This window comes from Polypterus senegalus, chromosome 4, assembly GCF_016835505.1.
Source record: "Polypterus senegalus isolate Bchr_013 chromosome 4, ASM1683550v1, whole genome shotgun sequence".
Lineage (NCBI taxonomy): Eukaryota > Metazoa > Chordata > Cladistia > Polypteriformes > Polypteridae > Polypterus > Polypterus senegalus.
This window is the reverse complement of record NC_053157.1, coordinates 234,876,821-234,889,957: the sequence shown is the minus strand read 5'-3', so window position 1 is coordinate 234,889,957 and position 13,137 is coordinate 234,876,821. Positions and strand designations below refer to the sequence as shown.

The window sequence follows — 13,137 nt, the reverse complement described above, 5'->3', positions numbered from 1 at the left end:
GGCGCAGATCAGTCACCGACACACACGGGACACTCCAATGTGAGCATTAAAGATCCTCTTGAGTGTTGAGGCAGCAAAAAGCAGCGGGATAAACACATCTGGACCTGCTGTTGAAAAAGCATTTGCTTTTAACAGCAGCATCCCTCCTTCGTGAACACAGCATAGTGCAATAATAAAACATTTCCTAAAACATATAGTTGTCCAGTCTGTATCATTCCTAAGCAATCTTCCAGTTATAGAGGCACAATCCCTGTCACTAACACATTTACCCTGTAGCCTCCCCAACACTCAAAGCAAGAACACATTCCACCTGATTAATTTAATATTTAAAAATTTAAACCGCTAAACCCGCCATCAACAACCACAGTAACAGTTGAAATCATCACTCAAATAATTTGTTTTGTTATAAACATAAAACAAGATGCTCATTGATTATATATATATACATATACACACACACGTTTGATATATCTTTACTAGGGGTGTGTGCAACTTGGCTGCCTATGGCAATCCAACCCCACTTTGATAACTCGCCTAGCTTGCTCTCGGTCCATGGTGGAATTTGCTGTTAAATGAAAAAAAAGAAAAAATAAACAGACACTTTTGGGTAACGATTCACACTCAATGGACGTGGGATCCGAACCCACGCATGCTTTATTATGGGGCGACGATGCTACCGCTGCACCACTACTGTTTTAAGCAGAGTGGATGTATATAATGTATGTAATGAAGATGAAAACAATTATATATACAGTAGATGTATACTATATGATTTATGCTCAGTGTTGCATGAAAACGTTAGACGAAGAGAAGAATGGATATTTATGAGAGTATTATAGTGAGAGAGGTGTCGTCACCCGTATTACTAAAGCTCTTTTATCCAGTGTTATGCATTTTACAAGTCGGCATTTGTATGATGTATAATTTATAGTTTTATTTTTTGCCACTAAGTATTATCGGGCACAATCATTTAAAATGTACTGATCATCCACAAACATTTATTTCAACTGGCAATTCTGTCAAGTGTTTGAACTCTGCTGATGCCATATGTACTTCAAACGTGAGCCCGATAAATAATGATTGGAAGCACTAAGCAGACATGTGCACTAGAATCATCAAGCTTGGTTTGGAGAAACGAGCAGACATGCGCACTGATTACTGAATTGTCAAGGCGGTTGAAGCACTGAGCAGACATGAGCAGTTAAAGGAGGCTTTGTGAAGCCTCAACACACTCAAAGGCATTAAGCTCTATATTTTTGAGAGTCTATCTGACACTTAACTCTCTAGTTATATTTTGCAATTTGTATTGGCATTACACACTTCAGTTGATATAGTTAAACTACAATTCAGGTAGTTGCTGAGAATTTATTTTTGTTATTGTGGATTGCTGTGATTTCATTTGTCTGATATATAGTGTCAAAGATATATTGTCATACTGTATATCAACTATAACAAATGGTGTCCGCCTGTGTGTGTCCGGGCCGCTATCTTTCACAATATATATATATATATATATATATATATATATATATATATATATATATATATATATATATATATATATATATATATATATGTGTGTATATAAACTGCTCATAAAAAATTAAAGGCACACTTTGAAAACACATCAGATCTCAATGGGAAAAGAAATCCTCCTGGATATCTATACTGATATAGACTGGGTAATGTGTTAGGAATGAAAGGATGCCACATCGTTTGATGGAAATGAAAATGATCAACCTACAGAGCCCTGAATTCAAAGACGCCCCAAAAATCAGAGTGAAAAATGATGTGGCAGGCTAGTCCATTTTGCCAAAATTGAATTGCAGCAACTCCAAATTGTACACAGCACTTTGTATGGCCCCTGTGTTCTTGTATACATGCCTGACAACATCGGTGCATGCTTCTAATGAGATGACAGATGGTGTTGTGGGGATCTCCTCCCAGATCTGGACCAGGACATCACTGAGCTCCTGGACAGTCTGAGGTGCAACCTGGTGGCATTGGATGGACCAAAACATAATGTCCCAGAGGTGTTCTATTGGATTTAGGTCAGGAAAGTGTGGTGGCCAGTCAATGGTATCAATTCCTTCATCCTCCAGGAACTGCCTGCATACTCTCACCACATGAGACCAGAAATTGTCGTGCACCAGGAGCCACTGTACCAGCATAGGGTCTGACAATGGGTCCAAGGATTTCATCCTGGTACCTAATGGCAGCCAAGGTGCCTTTGTCTGTGTGATCCTCCATGGATATGCCTCCCCAGACAATCATTAACCCACCACCAAACTGCTCATGCTGAATGATGTTACAGGCAGCATAATGTTCTCCATGGCTTCTCCAGACCCTTTCACTTCTGTCACGTGCTCAGGGTGAACCTGCTCTCATCTGTAAAAAGCACAGGGCACCAGTGGGGCATCTGCCAATTCTGGTATTCTATGGCGAATGCCAATCGAGCTGCATGCTGCTGGGCAGTGAGCTCAGGGCCCATTAGAGGACATGGGGCCCTTGGGTCACCCTCATGAAGTCTTTCTGGTTGTTTGGTCAGAGACATTCACACCAGTGGCCTGCTGGAGGTCATTTTGTAGGGCTCTGGCAGTGCTCATCCTGTTCCTCCTTGCCCAAAGGAGCAGATACTGGTCCTGCTGATGGGTTATGGACCTTCTATGGCCCTCTCCAGCTCTCCTAGAGTAACTGCTTGTCTCCTAGAATCTCCTCCATGCCCTTGAGACTGTGCAGGGAGACACAGCAAACCTTCTGGCAATGACACGTATTGATGTGCCATCCTGGAGAAGTTGGACTACCTGTGCAACCTCTGAAGGGTCCAGGTATCACCTCGTGCTACCAGTAGTGACACTGACTGTAGCCAAATGCAAAACTAGTGAAGAAACAGTCAGAAAAGATGAGGAGGGAAAAATGTCAGTGGCCTCCACCTGTTAAACCATTCCTGTTTAGGGGGTCATCTCATTGTTGCCCCTCTAGTGCATCTGTTGTTAATTTCATTAACACCACAGCAGCTGAAACTGATTAACAACCCCCTCTGCTACTTAACTGACCAGATTAATATCCCATAAATTTCATTGATTTTATGCTATACTCTGATTAAAAAGCGTTCCTTTAATTCTTTTGAGCAGTATATATATATTGTGAAAGATAGCGGCCTGGACACACACAGGCGGACACCATTTGCTTCATTACCCACGTTTATTTACACAATTATATAGAAAGTCAAATGCACCGACTTCAAACCCCCCCAAAGTCCAGGCTCTCACTAGCCACTTCCTTGTCACACACAACACACGGGGCCTCGCCTCTCCTCGCCTCCTCTGCCTCGACCTTGTCTTCCTCCTTACCCGACTCCAGCCTTGATTGCAGGGCGGTGGCTCCTTAAGTAGGTGGCTGATTGGTGACCACACCCAGCCACCTGCAACAATATATATATATATATATATATATATATATATATATATATATATATATATATATATTTATATATTGTGCATAAGGCGCTATATAAAGCACCCGACCCAGCAGAGATTCACACTGAGGCATGTGTAAGTTGAACAGAAATCTTTTAATTTTCTCTTTACCCGTGGGCGCACGTCTTCCCAGTGTCCCACAGGCCCAACACAGTCCCAAACACTAAAACAGTTCAAACACTCTTCCCCTGTGGGGCACGTCTTCCCAGTGAACCCCACAGGTATAACACAGTCCCAAAGCACCTTACTTTAAACACCGCAATCCTTCCGCTGGCACCACCACTCCTGGAGTGCTCCTGTTGCTTGCTCACCTGTTGCCAATTGCACTCCCGTGCGGGCCCGATGATTAAACCAGCTGGGCTTAATTATCTCTGCCTCGCCCCCTGGTGGCCATCCTGGGTCCCCACAGGGTTGGGGAGAACTCCATTTCCCATGAAACCCTGCGGGAAACTGAGACATCATCAACCAGGGAGGCTGCCACCAAGCGTACCGGGGGAGATACTGAGAAGTCCATGGCTGCTCCCCTGGACCATATACAGCAGGGTCGTCCCGACTGGGCATGGGACCCGGCTGTCCATTACACCACCCCTCTTCCAGATGAGTCTCGTGGGACTCAGCGGCCCGTCCCGCGAGGGCTGGTCTTCTCCATAATGGGGAGTTGGTGTCGTCAGCACTACAGTTCTGCCCTGTGGAAATATAAGCAAATGGTCTGGGGATGTTGCCCCAACGTCGCTGCCACTTGGACGTCCTCACAGGACAACACCGCCAGATGTGGCCACAGTTGCAGCAGTTGTAGCACACTCGACTCCCTTTGGCTTGATCTTTGCGGGAGTGGAAGCAGGCAGGAAGCTCCTGCCCGTTCACCCGCTCAGTTGAGGGTTCCAAGCATCCCAGGGAAATGTACTGCGGAATCTCTGGTGGCTTCCCCGGAACATGAGCAAAAGTGCCGGGCGTGGAACCCGACCATCCATTACATTATATATATATATACTGTATATATATAGATCCTTAAAGAGGATCTGAGTGAGCGACAGGAGTGCAAGTCTGCAAGAGATCAGTGAGGTTGTGGAGAGCTTTAAATGTTCAGAGCGGTATTTAGTATTGTATTATGTAGTTAACAGGGAGCGAGTGAAGCTGAGAGAGAATCGGTGTAATATGTTCAGTGGATTTAGAACAGCAGGTTATTATCCTGGCAGCAGAATTTTGCAGTTGTAAGTGATGGATAAGTTTTTGTGAGATGCCAGATAGAACAGGATTACAGTAATCTATCCGTGAGGTGACTCGGGCATTAACCGATACTTCAGTACTGTGTTGTGTGAGAATAGGATGAAGTCTAGAAATGTTTTGGAGATAGAAGAAGGCAGTCTGAGAAATGTTACTTATATGGGAGGAATTATTTAATAATAACAATAATCATTATTATTATTTCATAATTGCCATTATTAGTGTATAAATGGATAAAAATAATTGCATGTAAACGATTCGCCAAAATCTGTTGTATGTAAACGATATTGTTTTAAACGTTATTGTGTTTTCATCAGAAAACCCGGTTTCCACGTCTACCTGTATTAGTTTAAATGGCACTTTTGCTACTCGCAATAAGGCGGACGCTCTGACGTATCGTGTCGACTGGGCAACACAGTGAATGCGGCGTCTATCAACATACAGTATGTCTATGGCGCGGATATCAATGACGTCATTACGCTAGCGCGACTCAAAATCACGTGACGGGCGCATTTGACACAATCTCGAAGCGCCAGTGCTTCGAAGGCTCGACACAGTGTCGAAACATTAGTATCGAGCCGAACGGCCCCTCACTACCTGCATCCTTAAACCCGTAGCCGCATATAGCCTGCACCCTCCGGGACTGGTGATTATTTATTAAGATTGCGCTTTGCCACAGACCTCTTCCTACACAGACAGACGACCTCGCACAACATTAGAGCAAAAACAGATCAGTAAGAAGAAAAGAAAAGCATCCTGGATAAACTCGGACACACTTACACTACTAAATTTGAACAGAGCATAGCTGACAAGCAGCTGAATTAGATTGGAAACACGGACATGCATAAAAAGGCTATTTATCCAGCCCGCTATGAATACTACTTCAAATTAACTGATGAAGCCAGAAATCAACCCCTATAGGACAGTTAATTTCAAACCTTAATCGTAACATGCAATTCCAGACGTACCTTTTCTTAATCGAGTCCTTTAAGAAAAAAAAAAAAAAAAATACCAGCTGTTGAACGTCAACCTTGGCTTGAACACTTCGAACCTGTTTAGATAACTTCAGGTGGGTCTGCAAAATTTTGAACAACAATATGATGTCCGGCAAGCTCGGCCAGATAGCTCTGTATTTAAGAGACAATTTATAAACGTGACGCCTTTACATAAGAGATGTGTCTCTGTGAGTGAACCGTATCCATGGAGTTGTGGCACGAATTACAAAAGGAATGCAGATAGGAATGTAAACAATCAACTTTAACAATATATCTAGGGAGGCTCCCGCATGAGAAACTTTAGCACAAAGGTTACAGTTGGAGCGTCACTTTCAGCAATGAGCTCAATTTCTTCACGCTTGTCTAACTGCTTTTAATGTGTACACTTTGTAGTTTGTACGAGGGGCGTTTAAAAAGTTTGCGCACTTTTTTCAAAACTCTGTTTATTAAGAGTTTCAAAAACAAATGACATCACTTTTCTACATAGTCACCTTCATTTGCGATGCGATGCAAACTTTTTAATGCCCAATTACTACACCCCCTGCCTTCACCGTTTCCAATGAAAATATAAAAGTGCAGAAAATTTTTGAATGACCCTCTTACAATGCTCCTCATAGGCAGATTTAATGATTTGGGAGCCTAAGGCAAAAATAAGAATGGGGCACTCAAAAATCCCACTAGTTACACTAAATGTAAAGCAGGCATGGGCAAACTTTTTTTTGGAAGTGTGTGAAATTATTACTAATGATTCTTGCGGTGATGGACCGTATAGACTCTCAGTGCGTCTATGAACCCAGGAAAAACAGCATATGTGTTAATCTCAAACATCCATCCATCCATTTTCCAACCCGCTGAATCCGAACACAGGGTCACGGGTGTCTGCTGGAGCCAATCCCAGCCAACACAGGGCACAAGGCAGGAATCCAATCCCTGGCAGGGTGCCAACCCACACCGCAGGTCACACGCGCAAACACACCCACCAACCAAGCACACACTAGGGCCAATTTTAGAATCGCCAAACCACCTAACCTGCATGTCTTTGGACTGTGAGAGGAAACCCACGCAGACATGGGGAGAACATGCAAACTCCACGCAGGGAGGACCCGGAAAGTGAACCCAGGCCTCCTAACTGCGAGGCAGCAGTGCTACCACTGTGCCACTGTGCTGCCCCTCAAACGTCCATCCATCCATTATCCAACCCACTATATCCTAATTACAGGGTCCCAGGGACCTGCTGGAGCCAATCCCAGCCAACACAGGACGCAAGGCAGGAAACAAACCCTGGGCAGAGCGCCAGCCCACCACAGGGCGTGCACACACACACACACACACACAAACACACCAAGGACAATTTAGAATCACCAATGCACCTTAACCTGCATGTCTTCGGACTGTGGGAGGAAACCCACGCAGACACGGGGAGAACATGCAAACTCCACGCAGGGATAATCTCAAACAAGTACTCCAAAATTATTTGTTCTAGAAATGATTTGAATTCTAAAGCTTTTTATTAAAAGCAGTGCTCGAAAACTAATCCTTACCAGTAATTTTATGCCAGTGTTCATGGTCATGAACATGAAGATGCTTGCTTCTGCACAAATGGTGACAGTCAGATGACATGCTGTGAATGTCACAACAATTAATCTCAAAGATGAGTATCTCGACATGTTTTTACGTAATCTCATTTGTTAAATTGACATTGATTCCTCATAATAATGCCATGCCAGTATGTTTGCAAACCCCTGGGGGGAATAAATCCTCAGTAATGTGCGGTCTGTAGAAATCATGAAAAGAAATTTTAGTAAGTTTATATTGAATTTGCCCTTTTGCCCAGCAGTTCAGTTACTTTCAGGTGCAAAACGCCTGGCACGTTGTCCACACTGCCCGGGGTTTGTCTCCTGCCTTTGCTTCGTGTGTTGGCTGGGATTGGCTCCAGCAGACCCCCGTGACCCAGTGTTAGGATTGGATAATGGATGGATGGATGTTGTCCACATTAACAGCAAAAGGAGCTCGAAACACTTGACGAAATTTGTCTCGCAACCCTCGTAGTCCTGAAATCAAAATTCAGATTCATGAACATCATTTAGATGGCAAGTACTGAAATAATCCTTTTTTACAGATCGTCTTTGAATCTGCACACATTTGCATTAACAAAACGGCGTTCTTTATGCTGACATCCGCACAGAGACACCAGAAGTTGCGCTTTCAGGGTGTTGCGCCATCAACAGAATCCATCCATCCATCCATCCATCCATTTTCCAACCCGCTGAATCCGAATACAGGATCATGGGGGTCTGCTGTAGCAGACATCAATCCCTGGCAGGGCACCAACCCACCGCAAGACACACACACACACCCACTAGGGCCAGTTTAGGATCGCCAATGCACCTAACCTGCATGTCTTTGGACTGTGCAATGGAGCACCCGGAGGAAATCCATACAGACACGGGGAGAACATGCAAACTCCACGCAGGGAGGACCCGGGATGCGAAGGCTACCACTGCGCCACACTCAATGAAATCTGTCGCTGATAAAATCGCTACGCGCAGGCTAAAATTCTTTAAAAATGAGCGTGCAAGACAACGACAAACAACGAGATAAAAACATCGACATGTATCCCTCTGCAGACTATCCCTTTTCCTGCGGTAAACGCGTTGTATCTTTGGATAACACCGCATGGCAATTTACTACGCTTACACCAGCAAACTGAAGCCTCATTTTGTGAAGAGCAGCTCACGAGGTACGAAATATTAAAATACATGCCCCTGATCGTAGTTTGCCCACCCCTGATTGTACGAGGCATTGTCCATCCATCCATTATCCAACCTGTGTGACAGATTAGGGTTTTGCTCGCACCCTTGTACCCTCAGACACCATTATGTGCACAAAGCACGCTCCTCCCCACAATTCTCTAATAAACCAACAATTCTCAAATAAACCAATCCTCCAAACTCCCAGACGCTTAGCCACCCTGCCTCCCAACTCAGCTCGTTGTCTGGGAGTTCCCATAGTTCTTTTGTACTCCCTGACCCGGAGGTGTTCCTGCCCCAGTCCACAAGTCCTTATTCCTTCCGGGTCAGGGTAAATAGTCCTTTTCTCACCCCGGAAGCCCGTCACTCTTCCTATGACGAACTTCCGGGTCATAGGGCACGAAGAACTCTTCGGTCCTCCCTGCAGCTATCTCTCGTGGCCCCCATGGCATCCAGCAGGGCGGTGCATAAAAACTCCATTGTCCATGATGCCCTGCTGGTCTTCTGAGGACCTCCATGCTGCAAGGAGGGCTCCACCTGGCGGCTTGGGGGTATTGGCTGGGATAAACAGCCGGCCATCCTCCACACCTGCTATATCCCAACTACAGGGTCACGGGGGTCTGCTGGAGCCAATCCCAGCGACACAGGGCACAAGGCAGGAAACAAACCCCAGGCAGGGCGCCAGCCCACCGCAGACAAGGCATTGTTTTCATTATTAGCCTCCGAAGCGGGTGACGCGGTGGTGGTAGTGGGTGTTTGATCCTTAGACAGTGGCAGCGCATCATTTAGTTGCTTTGGCTATTACATTTGTTACAACATTTTAAAAGGGCCCTCTAAAAAAAAAAAATGATCTTGTATCAAGCTGCAGGTTACAGGAAGAAAAAAGAAATGACCTTCAGGTGCTCTGCAGCATTTTTTTTTTTGTTTGTTTTATTTTGTTTTGCTTTCTTCCTAGTTTTCATTTTTCTGCTTCTCTTGTGTAACTTTGTTTCATTTTCTGGTGATTAACTTGTTAATTTTTGTTTTTGTTGGGCATACTGCTACGTGTTTGACCCTGCTACACTAGAAGCCCCTTCTCTTAGCCATGTTGTAAGTTTATTCTTTCAGGCTTCACTTCCGGACTGCGCAGTAGTGTGACAGTAACATGGGACAGTCCACTGTAGTCCGGACTGAACAGGGAGCCGCATGTGGACAGATGTCCATTGAAAATAACAGCTATCACCACAATTTTAATATGTTTGAAATTAAAAATACAAAGTTCACAAATGCATTTTATCCTGGGGCCCTGAGCTACTCTGGGCACTCGCCTACCTTTGCCTAATGGTTAAGTCCTCTCCTGGTGTTCCTCAGGGTCAGAGCTGGCACCAGCCCCCTTTCCACTAAACTGCAGATTCAGATAGGACTCAGACCCCTTCAGTTGCTGCACACTTCATCGTGTTGTAATTGATAAATCTGACATTTGTGCCCATCAATCTACACTCGCTAACCCATAATGACAAAGTGAAAACACATCTTCGGAAAGGTCTGCAAATGTATTAGAAATTAAACACTGAAATCTCTCATTCATAGTAGTATTCAGACCCTTAATTCAGCACTTTTTAGAAGCCCCCTTTGGCACGAATTCCAGCTTTGAGTCTCCCTGGTGAGTCTCCACAAGCTTTGCACACCTGGATTTGGTTACCTTCCTGGCTGATCCTCTCAAGCTCTGTTAGATTTGATTTGAAGCATCTGGAAGCTGCCATCTTCAGGTCTCACTATAGATTTTATATGGTATTTTAAGGGTGGGCCACTCAAAGAAACTCAAGAGACTTGTCCTAAAGCCACTCCAGGGTGGTCTTGACTCCATGCTTTAGGTCATTGAACCATCACTCCACTTTGGATCAGATTCTACTCGACAACTCTCTTTAATTTGGCTGCCTTCATCGTTCCATCAGTTCTGACCAGTGTTCCTGTTGCTATACATCCATATGAAGCTTCACCACAGAGATGGTATCAGTGCCTGGTCTTCACCAGCTATAGTCCTTGGTGTTCAATTTGTGTCTCATCAGACCAGAAACTTTGTCTCTTCATGCTCTCAGAGCCCTTTAAGTGCCTTTTACTCAAGAGTGGCTTCTGTTTAGCCAGTCTACAGTAAATGTGTGATTGATGGAGTTCTTCTGAGATAAAAATAATAATAATAATACCCTTCTTGGATCAAGGCCTTGTCGTGGCATAAGGGCTTGCGTGGTCTAGTGGTCCTCGGAGCTATGTTGTTGGAAGCTACATGCACCTTATAGGGCTTCCCAAGGCAAACAGGTCTGAGGTGAAGATCCAGACTAACTTGATCCTGAGACCTCACATGGATTTAAATCAAGGATCGGCGTTTCCCTTGCCCAGGAAAGGGTACTTGGCCTCACCCTTCAGCCAGGCCCGGAGGAGGGGCTCACTGGCGAGCGCCTGGTGGCTGGACCTTTGACCACGGGGCCCAGCCGGGCTCAGTCCAAAGGAGCAATGTGGTTTCGCTCTCTTGTGGGCCCACCGTCTGCAAGAAAGGCCATAGGAGTCGGGTGCAATGTTATATGGGTGGTTTCCGACTTTCGGTTGCCGAAACTGGCTCTTGGGACATGGAATGTTACCTCTCTGGTGGGGAAGGAGCCTGAAGTAGTGCGAGAGGTTGACAGGTACTAGCTAGATATAGTCGGGCTCACCTCTATGCACGGTCTGGGCTCTGGAACCATTCCTCTTGAGAGAGGCTGGACCTTATTCCTCTCTGGATAATAATAATACATTTTATTTTATATAGTGTTCTCAAGTCACTTTGATCATCCTTCAAACAGGTTCTTTAATCAGAGAAGTTCTGCAGCTCCATTCGAATCACCATTGGGTTCTTGGTCACCTCCCTGGCCAAGGCTCTTCTTGCCTGGTTAATGAATGTGGCCGGACGGCCAACTCAAAACTTCTTCCTTTTCCAAATTCCTGGAAGCACTCAATCCTTTACACTTGGTTTTATACCCTCGATGCCTCACCAAAATCTGATTGCAGAGATCTACAGAGAGTGCCTTGAACTTCATGACATGCATTGTGAATTATGGACCTCCTATACACAGGTGCCTTTCTAAATGAAGTCCAATCAATTCAATTTACTACAGGTGGACTCCAATCAAATTGTGCAAACATCTAAAGGAAACAGGAGGCACCTGACCGCAATTTGGAGGGCCACAAGGGTCTGATGACTTCTAGGAATGATGGATTTTAGTTTTTTTGAGTTTTAATCCATTTAAAAACCTTTCTGAAAGCATCTTTTAACTTTGCCATTATAGGTTATTGAGTGTGGGCAAAAATGACAAATGTATCCATTTAGAATTAAATCTACAACACGATGAAGTTCCTACAGAGTGATGCGGTCTGAATATTTTCTGAACCCACTGCGTACACACCCTGCTTTTAGGAGGTATGGTTCAAAACCAGATGACCTGCCAGTCCCCCATTCAGCTGCCTTTATCACTCAAGCATGAGGAATTCCTTTCTTCTTGCGTCGTGTCATTAATTAACTGTTGAATTTAGTCAAGTGGCCGAATTTGAGATATTTAGAAAAAACAAACCCAGGTGGGATATCTGACAAGATCCCCTTAACTGGTAAAGTCACTTTGCATTCCATCTGTGACACAAATGACTTGGTCCTTTCACCATGACATTATCAAGGACTTGATTTTCTAGTTGACAAATACACAAGAATGAAGGTGTGTCCTCTCTGAACAGTTGTGCTAGCATTTGCCTCACAAAAAGCTGATTCATGTAATGTGATTCAAATGGTGTCATTTCCAGCCTGCAGTTAATCCAAAAGGTCACCACAAGGATCATTACAAGCATGGGTGACACACGTGCCTTCTTCTTAAATCTTAATAGCATGCAGTTAAGTTTAATATAAAAAAAAAAACATACACAGCCACTGATGGTCACTAGAAATTAAAAGCATAAATTACAGAATGTGCATTGTGATCACAAGCTGCAGGCCCTCTTACAATTTCAGGGGCAAGTCAATCTCAGAAGTAGACAGAGACCCCCAAACCGAGCAGTCTTAGCGTTGAACACACTGGTCCAGTGCTTCATTTATTTATAGTGTAACTGTAATAAAGATCACAACCAGTTACTACAACCTTTGTGCAAGACCCTGGACAAATGGCAAGGTCCACAGTGTGTCTCAGTACAAGTAGGACAAACCAGCGTGGAGAGTGGTGTTTCCTTAAGAGGCATAAGCTCTCCGGAAATGTGCTCTTTTGAAATTGCGGCACATTAAGTAACTAAACAATATATGACAGAAAAGGCGTTATCCCTCCCATCATGATTAGCCCAGAGGGGACTGGGCGGTCTCATGGTCTGGAATCCCTACAGATTTTATTTTTTCTCCAGCCGTCTGGAGTTTTTGTTTTTTTCTGTCCCCACTGGCCATTGAACCTTACTCTTATTCGATGTTAATTAATGTTGATTTATTTTGTTTTCTTATTGTGTCTTTTATTTTTCTATTCTTTAATATGTAAAGCACTTTGAGCTACTGTTTGTATGAAAATGTGCTATATAAATAAATGTTGTTGTTGTTGTTGATTATGGCGGTATAAGAATTACATGAGAAAAATATACTTTAGCTTACATTTACTGATGAGTGACGCGGTTACAGACGGGAAGCATATGATCGACTTTTATCCTGGTGGG

The 13,137-nt window shown here is 44.2% G+C and overlaps 1 protein-coding gene across 1 annotated transcript in view; it reads right to left on the bottom strand.

Moving 5' to 3' along the window:
* The window catches only part of LOC120528180 (galactose-3-O-sulfotransferase 2-like), a 45,152-nt gene extending 39,271 nt beyond the window's left edge, over positions 1-5,881 (bottom strand). Inside the window, exon 1 of the mRNA XM_039752267.1 lies at positions 5,672-5,881. The gene's annotated coding sequence lies outside the window, so the exon portion shown is untranslated. The remainder of the gene's footprint in view (positions 1-5,671) is intronic.
* Positions 5,882-13,137: the final 7,256 nt, after the last annotated feature.